The following is a 19,205-nucleotide window of genomic DNA, read 5'->3' as shown; positions in this document are numbered from 1 at the left end:
CAGTTAGATGCAGTGAGCTGGGTTCACTCAACACTAAAGGTACTTAAGATGCAGTGAGGTGGGTTCTCACTCAACACAGCAGGTAGTAAGATGCAGTGAGCTGGGTTCACTGAACAGTACAGGTACTTAAGATGCAGTGAGGTGGGTTCTCACTCAACACAACAGGTAGTTAGATGCAGTGAGCTGGGTTCAATGAACAGTAAAGGTACTTAAAGTAGTCTAACACCCAGCATTTCAACTTTGCTTTAAAAGATTGCTTACAGCTTATAAACTATTATGCCAGATTTTTTTTTTTGCAGAAATTCACTGAATGGATTAAACATGACATTTTAGTGCTGCATTTAGCTAGAAATCCTCCTCCGTGCTTGCTTGTTTAGTTAAAAATGTATCTATGTACAATGTAACAAACAAACACTGCTCTGAGAGAACAAAGAGGGCTTCCCCGGCAGGCTTTTCAAAGGTCTATTTGTATTCCAAATAAAGATAAATTTGTAACTAAAAGATAAGAACGGATGCGGATTCCTAGTTGAATCCAACACTAAAATGTCATGTTTAACCCATTCAGTGAATTTCTGCTTAAAAAAAAATTTGGCATAATAGTTTGTAAGCTGTAAGCAATCTTTTAAAGCAAAGTTGTAATGCTGGGTGTTAAACCGCTTTAAGATGCAGTGAGCTGGGTTCTCACTCAACACAACAGGTAGTTAGATGCAGTGAGGTGGCCAGGTCGGTTCACTCAACACAACAGGTAGTTAGATGCAGTGAGCTGGGTTCACTCAACACAAAGCTAAGTATATGCAGTGATGAGGAGGGTTAAGTAAACACAACAGGTACTGGGTAGTTAGATGCAGTGAGCTGGGTTCACTGAACAGTAAAGGTACTTAAGATGCAGTGAGGTGGGTTCTCACTCAACACAACAGGTAGTTAGATGCAGTGAGCTGGGTTCACTCAACAGTAAAGGTACTTAAGATGCAGTGAGGTGGGTTTTTCACTCAACACAACAGGTAGTTAGATGCAGTGAGCTGGGTTCACTCAACAGTAAAGGTACTTAAGATGCAGTGAGGTGGGTTCTCACTCAACACAACAGGTAGTTAGATGCAGTGAGGTGGCCAGGTCGGTTCACTCAACACAACAGGTAGTTAGATGCAGTGAGCTGGGTTCACTCAACACAAAGCTAGGTTTATGCAGTGATGAGGTGGGTTAAGTAAACACAACAGGTACTGGGTAGTTAGATGCAGTCAGGGATGGACCAAGACCAAGTTGCGCCTGGGGCAAGGTCAGGTTTTGGCGCCTACAGGTCAGGTTTTGGCGCATAAACTGCCATTCATTTTGCCACCTTTTTAAGCATTCAACAAACTGCGCCTGGGTCAAGTTACCCGCTTGCCCCCTCCCCCCCCCCCCCCTAGATCCATCCCTGGATGCAGTGAGCTGGGTTCACTGAACAGTAAAGGTACTTAAGATGCAGTGAGGTGGGTTCTCACTCAACACAACAGGTAGTTAGATGCAGTGAGCTGGGTTCACTCAACACTAAAGGTACTTAAGGTGCAGTGAGGTGGGTTCTCACTCAACACAACAGGTAGTTAGATGCAGTGAGGTGGCCAGGTGGGTTCACTCAACACAACAGGTAGTTAGATGCAGTGAGCTGGGTTCACTCAACACAAAGCTAGGTATATGCAGTGATGAGGTGGGTTAAGTGAACACAACAGGTACTGGGGTATATGCAGTACTGGGTAGTACAATGTGCAGCTCCCTGTCACACACACAGGTAGTCACTGACACACACTATCAATTAGCAAGGCTGTTCATGCAACAAAAGTGTCAGTTTGACACACAGAAAAAAAAAATATGTACAGGATGAGCTCTTAAAAGAGCTGTTGCTGTTGATGGGTGCTTTAAAAGCAATAATAATCAGTCAGGAGCAAGCAAAGCAGCCTAGAACCCAACTAATCTGTCAATAGGAGAAAAAGTCTGCAGCAGCTGTCCCTTTCCTCTCTCTAGCAGGCACACGAGTGAGTGTAATGGCCGCCGGACCCTGCCTTATATAAGGGGGGTGGGGCTCCAGGGCTTAGTGTAGCCTGATTGGCTACAATGTGCCTGCTGACTGTGATGCAGAGGGTCAAAGTTGACCCTCATAATGCATTATGGGGTGAATCGAACTTCTGCAAAAGTTCGCCTGGTGCAGGCGAACGCGAACCCCCAAAGTTCGCCTGGAACCGTTCGCCGGCGAACCGTTCGCTACATCTCTAGTCCTTGCCTGTGTGCACTTGGGAGGAGAAGGATTACTGGCAGTGGTACCTTTATTCTGCTGTGACATCACCCTTTAAACGCATTGTAAAGCATAGTTGCCAGCTTGTTCTGCAAGTGCTGCATCCTTTCAGCCTTCTGGTGATTTGGAAACATCTTGGCCACTTTGTGCCTATACCGAGGGTCTAGTAGCGTGGCCACCCTGTACAGCTCCTTCCCCCTTGAGTTTTTTATACGGGGGTCCCTCAACAGGCTGGACAGCATGAATGACGCCATCTGCACAAAGTTGGATGCAGACGTACTATCCATCTACTCTTGCTCTTCCTCAGTGCTGTCAGCTAAGTTCTCCTCCTACCCCCAGCCACGAACAATACCACGGGAAAGTTGAGCAGCACAAGCCCCCTGCGACACCTGCTGCGGTTGTTCTTTCACCTCATCCTCTTCCTCCAAAACAACATCTTCCTCATCAGCTGACTCCTCTTCCCCACAAGACTCTTTCTCCTCCTCCTCCTCCCCCCTCTGTGCTGCTGCAGGTGTTGAGGAATCATCTGCTTCTGCGGGGAATTGATCCCACAACTCTTCCTCCTGTTCCTGTTCATGCTCCTCCACAGCTTGATCCACCAAGCCGCAGGTGATGAGGAATCATCTGCTTCTGCTGAGAATTGATCCCACAACTCTTCCTCCTGTTCCTGTTCATGCTCCTCCACAGCTTGATCCACCAAGCCGCAGGTGATGAGGAATCATCTGCTTCTGCTGAGAATTGATCCCACAACTCTTCCTCCTGTTCCTGTTCACGCTCCTCCACAGATTGATCCACCACTCTACGCACGGCACGCTCCAGGAAGAAGGCCTATGGGATCAAGTCGCTGATGGCGCCTTCACTGCGACTCACCAGGTTTGTCACCTCCTCAAACGGCTGCATGAGCCTGCAGGCATTTCGCATCAGTGTCCAGTACTTCGGCCAGAACATCCGGGCTATCGCAAATCAAGCGTCTCACTGGCAAGTTGTTTCTCTGCTGAATATCTGCAAAGCGTGCCATGGCTGTTAAGACCACCTGAAATGTCCACACACCTTCCTGGACTGCTTTAGGACGACCTGTAAGCCTGGGTACTTAGACACAAATCTCTGAATTACGAGATTGAGCACATGTGCTATGCAGGGTACATGTGTCAACTTTCCCAAATTCAAAGCCGAAATGAGATTGATGCCGTTGTCACACACCACGTTGCTGATATCCAGTTGGTGCGGGGTCAGCCACTGATCCACCTGTTTGTTCAGAGCAGCCAGGAGAGCTACTCCAGTGTGACTCTCCGCTTTGAGGCAAGACATGTCCTAAGATGGCGTGACACCGTCGTACCTGGCATGCAGCATAGGCCCTGGAGAGCTGGGGCTGTGTAGCTGGAGAGGAGATCACAGCACCAGTAGAGTTGAACTGCCACTCAGGCAAGGTGGTGGATGACAGTGAAGAGGATGTAGCAGGAGGAGAGGAGGTGGCAGGAGGCCTGCCTGCAAGCCGTGGAGGTTTCACTACAGGGAGTGCAGAATTATTAGGCAAGTTGTATTTTTGAGGAATAATTTTATTATTGAACAACAACCATGTTCTCAATGAACCCAAAAAAACTCATTAATATCAAAGCTGAATACTTTCAAAAATATTTTTTAGTTTGTTTTTAGTTTTAGCTATTTTAGGGGGATATATGTGTGTGCAGGTGACTATTACTGTGCATAATTATTAGGCAACTTAACAAAAAACAAATATATACCCATTTCAATTATTTATTTTTACCAGTGAAACCAATATAACATCTCAACATTCACAAATATACATTTCTGACATTCAAAAACAAAACAAAAACAAATCAATGACCAATATAGCCACCTTTCTTTGCAAGGACACTCAAAAGCCTGCCATCCATTGATTCTGTCAGTGGTTTGATCTGTTCACCATCAACATTGCGTGCAGCAGCAACCACAGCCTCCCAGACACTGTTCAGAGAGGTGTACTGTTTTCCCTCCTTGTAAATCTCACATTTTATGATGGACTACAGGTTCTCAATGGGGTTCAGATCTGATGAACAAGGAGGCCATGTCATTAGTTTTTCTTCTTTTATACCCTTTCTTGCCAGCCACGCTATGGAGTACTTGGACGCGTGTGATGGAGCATTGACCTGCATGAAAATCATGTTTTTTTTGAAGGATGCAGACTTCTTCCTGTACCACTGCTTGAAGAAGGTGTCTTCCTGAAACTGGCAGTAGGACTGGGAGTTGAGCTTGACTCCATCCTTAACCCGAAAAGGCCCCACAAGCTCATCTTTGATGATACCAGCCCAAACCAGTACTCCACCTCCACCTTGCTGCTGGCGTCTGAGTCGGACTGGAGCTCTCTGCCCTTTACCAATCCAGCCACGGGCCCATCCATCTGGCCCATCAAGACTCACTCTCATTTCATCAGTCCATAAAACCTTAGAAAAATCATCTTGAGATATTTCTTGGCCCAGTCTTGACATTTCAGCTTGTGTGTCTTGTTCAGTGGTGGTCGTCTTTCAGCCTTTCTTACCTTGGCCATGTCTCTGAGTATTGCACACCTTGTGCTTTTGGGCACTCCAGTGATGTTGCAGCTCTGAAATATGGCCAAACTGGTGGCAAGTGGCATCTTGGCAGCTGCACGCTTGACTTTTCTCAGTTCATGGGCAGTTATTTTGCACCTTGGTTTTTCCACACTCTTCTTGCGACCCTGTTGACTATTTTGAATGAAACGCTTGATTGTTCGATGATCACGCTTTGCTTTTGTATGCTGCTTTTGCTCAGGTGGTCTTCCCATTGCAGTTTGTGCCTTTTCAGCATGTGCCTTCGTAAGGCAGTTGTCCCTATGTGGTGTTGGCCTTTCCATGGCTCAATTGTTGGTGGCAGAGAGTACAGATGGCATTGGTCTGATCTTTGGCATACACACTAAAAAAATTCTACACCGCTGAGCCACCCTGAGGTGTGGGTACTATGGTGGCGTCAGCAGCTGACGTTGAAGGGCATGGTGGCTGGCTGGCCATAGGTGGTGATACATGGTGCCAGACACTGCCACCACCTGTTTCTGACGATGAGCTCCCCCTGCTTCTTTCAGCAACTCATCTCCTCCTTCTCCTCTCTGACTCCTCCTCTGACCGGTCCCCTTGGTCATCGTGTCTCTTAGGATCCCACGTGGCATCCATGGCAGTATCCTCATCATAAACATCCTTCAAAGCTTCGCTTGTATCAGACACCTCCAAAACTGCACCAACAGCAGGTACTTAATCATCCTCCTCCTCATACCTTATGTCCATAGTGTCACCTAACTCAGACATATGAGGTGGTGTAACTGGCTTAGCACCTTCATCTTGTTGTGACAATAATAGCTGTGATTCAGTGAATTCCTCATCAAATAACTCCTGTGAAGTTTCAAATGTAGCGGATGTGGTACTTGGAATAGCGCTGGTGGATGCAGTAGATGAGATGTTCTGTGTTAAATTTTTTCAATCACGTCCTGACAATCTTGGGAGTTGATGGGACGTGCCTTCTTCTGAGCACTGTACTTTGGGCCAGGGCCACATGAAATCATGTCAGCATGACCTCGAACAGACCTGCCGGGTGGCCTGCCTCTGGGTCTGCCCCTGCCTCAACCTGTTTTGTCCATATCGGGGGGGATGAAGTGAAAGGTATGCACTGACTTGACTAATACAATGTGCTGTCACACAGGTGCAGTGAAAGGTAGCAGTGACTGGTATTACAATACAATGTGCAGCTGTCACACAGGTGCAGTTAACAGGTATGCACGGATTGGTATACTAAACAGCATGTGGTCACACTGGTGCAGTGAACAGGTATGCAGGGATTGGTATTACAAATGTGCACCTGTCACACACAGGTACCGTGAACAGGTGCAATTGACTGGTGGTATATTACACTGCTTATGCTCACGTAGGTGCACTGAACAGGTTACAGGTATGCACTGCAGTGATTGGAATTACAAATGTGCAGCTGTCTCACACACACACACGTACCATGAACAGGTGCAATGACTGGTGGTATTAACACTGCGTGCGCTCACGTAGGTAGGTAGGTAGGTAGGTAGGTAGGTGCACTGAACAGTGAACAAGTGCAGTGATCGGGATTACAAATGTGCAGCTGCCTGTCACACACACAGGTAGTCACTGAATGTACTGGGCCTAGCAGTGGCACAGTAGTAATTACCAAGGCTGTCTATGCAACACAAGTGTCTATGGGACACACACACACAAAAAAAAAATAGATCACAAGAACAAGATTAGCTCTCAAAAGAGCTGTTGAGGGGTGCTTTTTTAGCAACATGAATCAGAAAGGAGCAAGCTAACAAGCCTACAAGAGCCTAACTAAGCTTTCCGTATAGCTCTCTGCAGCAGCAGCAGCTCTCCCTTCTCTAATTACTGCAGGCACACGAGTGAGTCTAATGCCTGATGCTGCCTGCCTTTTATAAGGGGGGTGGGGCTCCAGGAGGGAGTGCAGCCTGATTGGCTACAATGTGCCTGCTGACTGTGATTTAGAGGGTCAAAGTTGACCCTAATGATGCACTATGGGGGTGAATCAAACTTCCGTTAAAGTTCGCAGTTCTCTGCGATCGCAAACACTGGAAGTTTGCCGGTTCCCGTTCGCCAGCGAACAGTTCAGGCCATCTCTACTTTCAATCTCCTTACAAAGTATATGTTTAATCTCGTCACTACATTTTCAGGATGGTTTACATACTATTAAACAAAGCACATAGTAACTATAACAATAAATGGTTTTGAAGCTACGGGAAGTGGTAGTACTAAACCTCTATTTCACTTATAAGCTAATTGATAAGATTGCTGTTGCTATACTAAAATTATCAGATTCCAATCAGTTATACTGAAATATGTAAACAACCCAGAAATCTTCTGCTGTATCCAGGGGGAAAGCGGAGAACTTTTTCTACTTTGTTTGCACATTAATTACTTGATTATTCCGCAACCTCTAATGTTAGCATTTGGCTTCAATGAAGTGTAAATATGCCTTTGAATCATGGTAGTGGTTTTTTTATGTTTTCTATGTGTCTTTTGCATAGATTATTGTTTAAGAGCAAACATTACATTTTACATTTCATTCCACTTAAATGGCTGCATTCTAAGTCAACTTGCTGAATTTATTGTAAAACTATAAAATCCTTTCTTAATCCCAATAATTAAGATTGTTTCATGTATGCAATATGACATGCTGAAAGGGAATCAGCAGGAGACAGAGTGTTGTCTTGTTTAGATATCAGCCATGGAAAATAAATGTATATTGTTCAGCCCTTGATGTATTTTAGAATGCTGCTTTTCTTATGACTGTTCAAAGCAAACTTTACAGTTGGCTGTCAGTATTAATGAAACTTACTCTGCACTAGCTTTGTCTGCTAAAGATCCTTAGAAAGATCAAGGTGCTCTAAACATTAAAACAACGGCTCAAAGAGACCAATCTGACTGGAATATCTCAGTTTTATTATGCTTGTAAGGATCACTTGTAGCAAACAAGCTTAGTATTTGCCATTAAAGATTTGTATTCAGTCATTAAAACTGTGAACAATTAGCGCTGTTGACATGCCACACTGATAAATGTCAAATGTCCCTTTCATGTGTCAGTCAATGATAAGAGAAGATGTTAGAAAGCCAAAATTAATCAAGTTTGGAAAGTTGCCTATTAAAATTACTTTGAACACCACTGTGATTTTAAAATTCTCTGTCATGTCCTGTCTTTAAGTTGCAGAAGTGGTAGTGACTCCAAGCTAGAGTACCATGAGAACTCGAGGAGTGTATGGGTTGGAAACCAACCACAAACTTATTTCATTCATTATCTGCTTTTACCTTTTTTCACCTTATGTGTAAATACTTTTTTTTAGCACAAACCATTTAAAGTAAGTTGTTCTTTATGTTAATTCAGTAGTGAGTTTTGCTTGCTGAGGGGAAGGGTTTTATATAGATAAAAAGAAAAGTGGGTAAGTTGAGATAGTTCATGAAGTAAGGTAACTGTGTTATAGATTTATTTTAGGGTATGTTGCACATTGCATTGTTGCACTGAAAAAATAGTAAAAATATATATTTTATAATGCTGAGAAAAATACAGAATTATGATCACATCCTGTTAGAGGCGGCCTTAGAGTATGCAGGGCCTGGGGCGAGTGTCACATGCGGGGCCTAGAGCCATAAGTGTAGGCCATATACCGTATCGCCACGTTCATGGGCTTGTCCGCCTTTAATGCAGTACGCCATACTATTATTGTTTGAAAACAATTACGTTCGGTAAAGGCCACTAAGCCAACCAATATAAAAACAATGGTACTACCATTCGCTATTTGATTACATTACATATTTTAATTATTCTATATAGCTAGTACAGCGCCCAGTATATAGCTAGTATAGCTAGTATAGCTAGTATAGCGCCCAGTATATAGCTAGTATAGCGCCCAGTATATAGCTAGTATAGCGCCCAGTATATAGCTAGTATAGCGCCCAGTATATAGCTAGTACAGTGCCTAGTATATAGCTAGTATAGCGCCCAGTATATAGCTAGTACAGTGCCTAGTATATAGCTAGTACAGCGCCCAGTATATAGCTAGTACAGCGCCCAGTATATAGCTAGTATAGTGCCCAGTATATAGCTAGTGTAGTGCCCAGTATATAGCTAGTATAGTGCCCAGTATATAGCTAGTATAGTGCCCAGTATATAGCTAGTACAGCGCCCAGTATATAGCTAGTACAGCACCCAGTATAAAGCTAGTACAGCGCCCAGTATATAGCTAGTACAGCGCCCAGTACATAGCTAGTACAGCGCCCAGTACATAGCTAGTACAGCGCCCAGTATGTAGCTAGTATAGCACCCAGTATGTAGCTAGTATAGCGCCCAGTATATAGCTAGTACAGTGCCTAGTATATAGCTAGTACAGCGCCCAGTATATAGCTAGTACAGCGCCCAGTATATAGCTAGTACAGCGCCCAGTATATAGCTAGTACAGCGCCCAGTATATAGCTAGTACAGCGCCTAGTATATCGCTAGTATAGTGCCCAGTATATAGCTAGTATAGTGCCCAGTATATAGCTAGTATAGACAGTGCCCAGTATATAGCTAGTATAGACAGTGCCCAGTATATAGCTAGTATAGACAGTGCCCAGTATATAGCTAGTATAGACAGTGCCCAGTATATAGCTAGTACAGTGCCTAGTATATAGCAAGTAGAGTGCCTGGTATATAGCTAGTAGAGTGCCCGGTATATAGCTAGTAGAGTGCCAGGTATATAGCTAGTATAGTGCCCGGTATATAGCTAGTATAGTGCCCGGTATATAGCTAGTACAGTGCCCGGTATATAGCTAGTATAGTGCCCGGTATATAGCTAGTACAGTGCCCGGTATATAGCTAGTACAGTGCCCGGTATATAGCTAGTATAGTGCCCGGTATATAGCTAGTATAGTGCCCGGTATATAGCTAGTATAGTGCCCAGTATATAGCTAGCTAGTATAAATAGTGCCCAGTGCATAGCTAATTACAATAATGCTCCCCCAGCCAGCCCCAGTGCCCCGCCCAAATCATGTACCCCTCAAATAATCCTACCTAGTACCGGACAGTATCTGCTGTGCCTCAGCTGAGTCCCCTGGCCTCTGCTCTGCAATACGTCCGGCGGCTGCTGCAGACAGTGGCTCGCTCAGTGAGTCTCAGACTCTCAGTCCTGGTCGGCTCTAGGTCGGGCTGCGGCTGCCACGGGGAGCGCTCTCTCTCTGCGCATGCATATGACGTCATTCGTGACGTCACTCGCAGAGCGGAGCGCACCCAGCAGCCGGGCAGAGGAGGAAATGCCGATGCGCTCCAGCCTATACAGGAAGGAAGCGCATCAGGTCAGTGCGATTGGCGGCTGCTGCCGCCGCAGCCAGCAATAAATATTATTTATTGTTGGCCCCACTTGCCCCCCCCAAAGGCTTGCTCTGCATCCTGTTCTTACAGGGGTTATGTTTACTTTCTGTAACTTCAGTATTTCCAGAGGGTGTGGGCATATTGAGAGAGTGTGCTGTTGTGGATCAGATTTTGAGAATGTTTCCAGCCTATAGGTCTCCTTAGGGATGATCAGCATTGTAAAATTCTGAATCGGGGAAATTTTAAAATTCTGCACAAAATTCCCAATGAATTCAGAATTATGTGGATACCCAGTTTGCATTGTGAAACTTCAAAGTAATAAAATGTACAGTTTATTGTCCCTTGAGCATGTTTCGTAGCCACTAGCAAACTGCGGCAATCCAGAATTTTTTTCACCTTTTTTTTTCTTTTTTCAATACTCAAGCAAACGTATTTTCCATGAATTTTGACTATCAATTCAAAATTTCACAATTCCAATGGGGAATTCCATAGAATTTGTGCGTTCTTCCCTAGTGTTCATGTGGTGGGTAATATGTAAGAATGTGGAGTAGGCTTAAAGGACACCCGAGGTGAAAATAAACAAATGAAATAAAATATTGTATCTATCCTTTGTCTCCTAAAAATGACTTTTTAAGATATTCCACAGTTTTATTTTATATCTAAATCTACTTTTTTAAGTTTTTTTACTGTTTTTTTTTTTGTTCAATGATCTATTCTTTGAAGTATGCCAGAGCTAAAATTTTTGAATTATTGCCCCTTTTTATCTCTTTCCTGCTCTCAGAAGCCATTTTCTGCTAGGAAAGTGTTTTATAGTTGTAATTTTTAGTGACACTGTCGTCTGACCCAGTCCTGACTCAGACAGGAACTGCTACTCACATACCAGATGTTTAACTCTTTCAGGCAGAGAAAAAAAAAAAAAAAAACTCAGCACAGTTATTTGTGTGCTAGGCACTGTACATACACATGTCTATCTCATCATGTCACATGTCACCTCGGGTATCCTTCAAGTCCACTAAAAAAAAGTGTTGTGTATATCCATGGCTCCAAAAGAAAGAACACGCTTGCAGGCAAGTATAGCTCAGGGTGCGGAGCCCCACATGGTGCAGGCGCAGAATTCTGGACATACCAGCTTGCCTTGGGTAACAAGAGGTTGAAAGGCTGGGGGGCTACATAATCTTTTTATGTTTTAATTATATTACTGTAAATAATAGGTATATTTGCCAGGGATTCTTAAACAGCTGTATTGTGGCTATACAGCAATCCCCAACAAATGTGCCCTGGATTTCCTGTTGGATATTACACAGGAGACATTGACAGCAAAAGCATTGCTTTTACTGGTGATCTATGTACAGCTATAATAGCAATGGGTAAGAGACATTAATATACAATACAATAACATTTCTATAGCGCTTTTCTCCCATAGGACTCAAAGCGCTTAGGCTCTCTCAGATTCAGTAATTAGTAGGATGAAGTATTCACACAACAAAAGTTATATTTCTGCAAATGCCAGACTGAACAGGTGGGTTTTCAGTCTGGAATTAAACACGTCCAGGGATGGGGCTGTCCTGGTCTGTTGAGGTAAGGAGTTCCAAAACGTAGGGGCAGCATGACTGAAGGCTCTGGCACCAAAAGTTTCCAAGTGGACTCTGGGTATGACTAGATCATTAGAACCTGTGGATCTGAGAATGCGGGGATTGCTACGCAGCTGTAACATATCTTTCATGTATCCAGGGCCTAGATTATTCAGGGATTTAAATGTCAGTAGGCCGATCTTGAATAGGACCCTCCATTCTATAGGAAGCCAGTGAAGGGAATGCAGGACTGGCGTTATGTGGCAGTGACGGGGTTGGTTGGTTAGCAGTCTGGCAGCAGTATTCTGTATCAGCTGTAGGCGGTACAAGACCTTTTTTGGAAGGCCAGTGTAGAGAGCATTGCAGTAGTCCAGTCGGGATGTGATGAAGGCGTGGACTAAGGTTGGCAGATCTTCTGGGGGTATGAGGTGCATGATTTTTGCAATGTTCTTCAGGTGAAAATAGGATGATTTCACTACAGCAGAGATTTGAGGTCTGAAGTTTAAATCCCCATCAATTAGAACTCCCAGGCTACGCACATGATCAGAGCTGCGTAGATCCGTGAATAGGTTCCCAGTGGTGAAGACTGCAAGTTAAGTTGTTTTGTTATCATGCTCTGCCCTCCAATCAGAAGGACTTCAGTTTTGTCTGCATTTAGTTTCAGCCAGTTGTCATTCATCCATTGCTGTAGTTCACGTAAGCAGGCGTTTATAGTTAGAGTTGGGTCTGTCACACCAGGCTTAAAGGAAAGATATAGTTGGGTGTTGTCTGCATAGCAGTGGTATGTCAGGCCATGTTTTTGGATTAGTTTTCCCAACGGTAGCATGTAAATCGTGAAAAGCAGGGGAGAGAGGATTGAGCCCTGGGGCACACCATACTTAAGTGTTACAGGGGTGGACAGGAAGGGCCCCATAGACACTTTGTGGGTTCTGCCACTCAAGAAGGATTGGAACCACTGAAGTACTATGCCATCAATGCCGCAGTATTCCTGTAGCCTGTTTATCAAGATGTCATGGTCAACTGTGTCAAAGGCTGCAGAAAGGTCTAGCAGTATGAGGATCGAGCACTTTCCTCTGTCTCTTGCCATGAGCAGGTGGTTGCATATTTGGATGAGGGCAGTTTCAGTGCTGTGGTGTTTCCTGAAGCCAGACTGGAATGGGTCATAACTGTTATTTTGTAGGATTCTGGCTTCTAGCTGGAAGTATACAGCTTTTTCAATTAGCTTGCCCAGAAAGGGGAGGTTAGAGGCAGGTCTGTAGCTGGTCATTGCATCTGGGTCCAGGGAGGGTTTTTTGAGGAGAGGCCTGATGATTGCTTCCTTCAGTAAAGCAGGAAATATCCCTGATTGTAAGGAACAGTTAACAATTTTGAGGAATACCGGTACTAACAGGTCGGGGCAGTTCAACATGAACTGTGTTGGACCAGGATCCAGGTCACAGGTAGTTAGGCGGACGTGAAGGAGGATGCTTGATGTGACTTCTTCATCAATTTCTTTGAAGTTTGACCAAGGTGTTACGTTGTCTCTGCTAATGGTCTTCGGCGCTATATTGGGTTCAGATGCTGTAAGTTGGATGGCGGACATTATAGCGGAGACTTTGTCTGTGAAGAAATGGGCAAATTGGTCACAGAGGTCCTTTGAAGACTCGATATTAAGTTTTTGACATGCTGGGTTGCAGAGTTTTTCCACTGTGCGGAACAGTTGGGCTGGTTTGTTAACTGCATTAACTTTCATTTAACCACATTTAAAAACCATTTATCCTATCGTAACTTTAAAATCAGTGTTTTCAAAAACTAAAAGGTTTTTTGGGATTTTCTTGCTTGTTTTCACTATCCTTTCTAGCATATCTGGCAAATTAGGTGATGATAGCATGTAGGAAATATTTGTAAATACGTTAGCCGTGTTTGACCCACCAGCCCCCCCCCCCCCCCTGCAGAAATTCTGATGTCCCCCCACTGGGGCCCGCTCAGGGCAGTTTTGGGGGGCTGGAAGGGTTGCAGCATGAGGGGAGAGCTTGGCCACACATCCCTCCCTCACCTCTGGCTCTCCCCTCTGCGCTCACCTCCAGCATCAATCAGTGTCTTTGCAGCGGCGCGCAGCAGGCATATACACAGGGGCGTAACTAGGTCGCACCAGGCCCCCCTGCAGAAATTCAGAGTGGGCCCCCACCCCTGGGGCCCGCTCGGGGAAATTTTGGGGGGCTGGAGGGGTCGCAGCATGAGGGGAAAGCCATTCTGCACTTTGTCGGGGAGGGGGGACGGTCCCCCCTACCCTCACCTCGGGCTCTGCACTCCCCTCCAGCATCAATACGATTGTGTGTGCAGCGGCGGGCAGCAGCAGATACATACCATCCGTGCGCTCCAGCGTGGACGTTCCTCTCTCTCTATTCCTAGCCTCTGACACGACTTCCTGTATAAACAAGAAGTCGCGTCAGACACTAGAGGGAGAAACGTCCACGCTGGAGCGCACGGAAGGTATGTATCTGCCACTGCCCGCCGCTGCACACACAATTGTATTGATGCTGGAGGGGAGCGCCGGATGTGAGGGGGGGGACCGTCCCCCCTCCCTGCCGAAGTGCAGCATGGCTTTCCCCTCATGCTGTGTGACCCCTCCAGCCCCCCAAAATGGCCCCGAGCGGGGGCAGGGGCTGCAGGCCCTATTGTTAAGCCAGTGCATATACACATACCTTCCTTGCAGTCCACCGCGGATGCTCCTCGCACTAGTGTGTGACGCAAGCCAAGCTCTCCCCTCATGCTGCAACCTCTAAAGCCCACCCAAAGCACCCAGTGGGTGGACGCCCCCCCCCACTCCCGCAGTTGCAGAGACTGCATGCCCTATTGTTACGCCCATGAGAGTGACATAGATAGACACACACATATACTGTAGCTAAAACAATTAGGTATCAGCAATGTATGTTTAGGGTTCCTCACCTTGAGGCTTTGCAACTAAATTAACCCCAAGTATGACATTTTCATGTTTCTTCATTTTGCTGAGTCATCGCAACAATATTTCTGTGGCATTAGTAGACAGTTCAATTATTCCATTCCATACCTTTATTTCAAATATCATAACTTTACTGTTTCCAAACAAATGGTGTGTTTGCTTTTAGTGCACATATGCACCTGTACTGCTTTCTCTAGAGCTGTGATGCAGCTCACAGCCTTTGTACCTGGACAGTGAACATAGACCTTTCAATATAGTCCTCAGTTACATGACACACAACTCCTATATAATACACACGATAAGCTAATTGCACTGATCAAAGAAAACTTTTATTTTTTTTGTTTTTTTAAAACCGTCTCTCCAATGTCATTTGGAATAGCTTCTGTGTGCAATGGAAGAAAGTTAATATTTTGGGTTTTAGGGTTAGTACAAATTTTGTTATATAACAGTGGAGAAAGAAAAAACAATAGAAGAACGGTCTTTCGTATTGACCTGGGAGAGTAGGGTGGCTGTTGCACTTAAAAAGCAAATGTATAAATATTAGCAAGCTTGTGTACATAAAGAAGTCCAGGATGTGCACACAAAATAAAATTCAATATTATTGATTTATAAAGCGCCAGCGCTGTACAAAGTAAGAAACAAACATGGGGTACATAATGATACAGACAATGGTGTACACCAATATACAAAATACATAATTTGTGACAAAATACAAAGAATGATACAAAATACAAATTATCGAATTGGTAATGACAGTGATAAAATTAACCTGATGAATAAAATGAAAAATGGTTACCAAGACACAAAAGAGGGAGAGAGCAATGAACAATGTACACACAAGATGCATTAAAGAGGCATTGATTCAATAATCAGATTATCGATACCGACAGCCCGGGGTCACGTGCAGAGAGTTCTAGAGTTTGACAGCCGAGAGTTCCTGTGCCTAGAGGTTCTGGTAGAGATGGCACAAAACTTTTGGCTTGATGAGCTCAGATTGAAGAAGGCCTGGGTGTGAGGGGTCATTGGCAATCCTCAATGCTCTGTAGCGCAGTCTGGATTTGCAGAGGAGGTCCAGTGGGGGGAGGGGTTTCCCAATGATCCTCTCTGCAGCTCTGATGACCCTCTGTAGCTTGTATTTGTCTTTCAAGGAGGAGCCAGTGAATCAGACCAGGATGGGAGAACAGAGGACAGACTCATTAGAGATGTGCAAATGGAAACAACAATGTGCTAGTGGTGAGTGGCCATGGGACTTAACGGCCATTTCACATGTAATGGTGCTTTCTCAGACTTTCCATCTGGTGCTTTTTAAACCAGGTCCCAGAAGAGCATTGGACACAAAATGGCCATTAGGTTCTACAGCTCCAGCACCCACCTCTTTTCACTTAAAATCAAACGGACATCATGAAGGTACTGTAAGCAGTTAAGTTTTATTTCTGTCATCCAGATAAAATTTCATTTTATGAAGACTCTCAGCCAGTGTACACAGGGGAAATGTGGAAGTGTTCTGCTCCATATTAGATAACAATTAGATAGAAAATAGAGATGAATGAAAAACCCAACATTTTGTAAAATGGATTATAGGTTTACAATTGGTATTTAGCTTCAAACAGGGCCAAACTTAGCACTAGATATGAATCTGGAGGCTCCAGTGTGCTAAAACATGGCTGTCATGGGTGAACCCACAATCACTCTACTAGAGCTGTGCTTTTGTCAAAGCTTCAAAGTATAGAGAGATAGATAGGATGGCTAAATGGTACAGAGCTCAAGGTCAACATGGCCTTTGTCAGGCTTTTTTCACAGCTAAAATCCAAATGACGTCAGCGATTTTTTTATTTTGTGCTCGATTTTTTTCCCCTCCTGGTGCTTATCTGTGCGCTTTGATTTTGTGTAAAGCGCTTTTTCAAAGCACCTTTGCAGAGCGATTTGTTTTTTCACTTCCTAATGCAAGTTAGGAAGTGAACTCTTTGACCCGGAAAAAGCAGGAATGCAGTCGCCACATAGTGATTTTTGAGCGTTTTGCGCTTTTCCTATACCTTCTATTGTATCAAAATCGCTACAATGGACAGGCAATCGCTCTTGAGCCTCCCAGGGGGACGGCAGTGTCACACGGCTGTCCATAGTACAGCGCTGCCATAGATCGTACAGTGTAAATAGACAGCGGCTTCGCTGTCTAACAGTCTCCTAGCAGCGATGGGAGACTGATGATGGAGCGGAGCTCCATCATTAAAGCGGAGATGCACGCGCTTCGGCACGCACGATCTCCTGCAAAACCCCACCCCAGGACTTCACGCCAATTGGCATTAAGCGGTCCTGGGGCTGCCGCCGCGTTTGGCAAGTAAAGTGGTGCAATTTTTTTTCTGCTTTTAAACTTTGCTGTCTCTTCATTTCAGGATGTTAGAGAGCCTCCCTCAGTTTACACATCCCTCCACAGAACTCAACTCCCCAGGATTTAGCCACATGCAGCATTTCTTTATCCAGTCCTGGTGGCGCTCCATCTCTATGTTGAGATCGCCATCTGTCATTATGTAGAGATGGTAATCCTCAGAAGAGATACTGAAGTCTTGATCTGGAGGAGGTGACTTAAAAATCCAAGTTTGCTGCTCTTTCTGCCATAACCCGCTTGGCAGTCACTCCAGCTCAGGCTTGGGATTACTGCTAATAGCAACTTATTTCACCTCCAGCCTGGGTTGGTAATACCACTAGGAGGGTTAATATATGTAACTGCAGGTATTGCTGATTTTGACTATATACATTTGAATACAAGAAAGATATGGATTTGGGCTGGGGTAGTCATGAAAGGGCCTCTAGGTTGTGTTTTCCCTCAGGCCAAAAGGTCCCAGTTCTCCTCTGGAATGGCTGTATATGATGCAAGCATATCCACGCATCTCAACCAAAACAGGATATGCACAGGGGAGTTGCTGCAACACTAGTTTTGGTTGTGAAATTACCCCCATTGACTTCAACTGGATTCAAATTTGACTCTGAAATGAAACAGAACAGTATAGGCAATTTAGACAAAGAATTAACTGCTGTCAAATAGTATTGAAGGAGTGTTCAACACTAGTATTTCAGATTACAAAACTGTTCATGGTTTTACAGCAATCTAAATATATATCATAATACAACCTTTTACAGTTTAGAAACCATGGCCTTTGATGGCAAATCTGCTTGGCTTTGATTTCATGTCATAGAAGGGCACAACAAAACTAATTGCTCATTTGGTAGCTGAGGAGATGCATTCCATTCATGTCTGTGTTGCATACATGACAATGTTACTTGATTCCTTCCAATTAAACTTTGCTCTCCATCAAGGAAAAATAATTAGCAGCATCCATCTTTCAAAATGCAGTGTTTATTAGTGTGTCTAATATGAGAAGGGCCAGTATGTTAATGCCTCCAAAGATCCACAAAGGTCTAGGCTATTAATTTATGCCAAGAAACCCTTGAATTTTTTTTGCTTAAATTCAAACTTGGGATGAGCTAATATTTTTTCATGGGCATTGTATTAAATTATGAATTTGATGACACTGAAAATGCAAGTGTCCTTGACTGAAGAGTAATTATAATTCATATTTTAATTATATTATTTGTAATTAGTATTTTTCTTCATGGTATAGTGCTGTAAAGCAATAAGCCAAAATCTATACGATATTCAATTAAATATATACAGTATTTAAGATAAATTATTTGCTTAACTTTGACCACACTGAATGTGTGATCTTGCAGTGCCATTATACATGGTAGTTAAAAAAATAGAATTCTCTTTTTATTTCTAATATTAATGTTTTTATTAATACATTTATTTTTTATTAATAATAATAAAATATAAGAGAATCTGCAATTTTGATTTACAGCTGTGTTCAAAATTATTCAACCCCCACTGAAATTGAGTGTTTTGCCCAGTTTGACATTGATTTTGATCATTTCAGTCATCTTGTTTACAATGAAATCAAAGAGGCACTTGTAAGTCAGACAAATATAACATAACATTTTATAATGAAATAACCACAAATGTATTTTCTGTGCTCACATCATTATCAGTTTTATTCAACCCCCAAGTGTCATTCATTCTTAGTACTTAGTACAACATCCTTTTCCAGTTATAACCGCTTTTAAACGTGAAGCATAGCTTGACACAAGTGTCTTGCAGCGATCTACGAGCATCTTAGTCCATTCTTCATGGGCAAAAGCCTCCAGTTCAGTCACATTCTTAGGCTTGCGCGCTGCAACTGCTTTCTTTAAGTCCCGCCAGAGGTTCTCAATTGGATTTAAGTCTGGTGACTGCGATGGCCACTCCAAAATGTTCCAGCCTTTAATCTGCAACCATGCTCTACTGGACTTGGAGGTATGCTTAGGATCATTGTCCTGTTGAAAGGCCCAAGCCTCAGGTTTGTGATGGACTGCATCACATTTTCTTCCAATATCTCCTGGTACTGAAGAGAATTCATGGTACCTTACACACGCTGAAGCTTCCCTGTACCTGCACAAGCAAAACAGCCCCAAAGCATGATTGACCCCCTGCCATGCTTCACAGTAGGCAAGGTGT

This window comes from Hyperolius riggenbachi, chromosome 10, assembly GCF_040937935.1.
Source record: "Hyperolius riggenbachi isolate aHypRig1 chromosome 10, aHypRig1.pri, whole genome shotgun sequence".
NCBI classification, from domain to species: Eukaryota; Metazoa; Chordata; class Amphibia; order Anura; family Hyperoliidae; genus Hyperolius; species Hyperolius riggenbachi.
The sequence above is the reverse complement of the archived record's forward strand: the minus strand, read 5'-3'. Positions refer to the sequence as shown.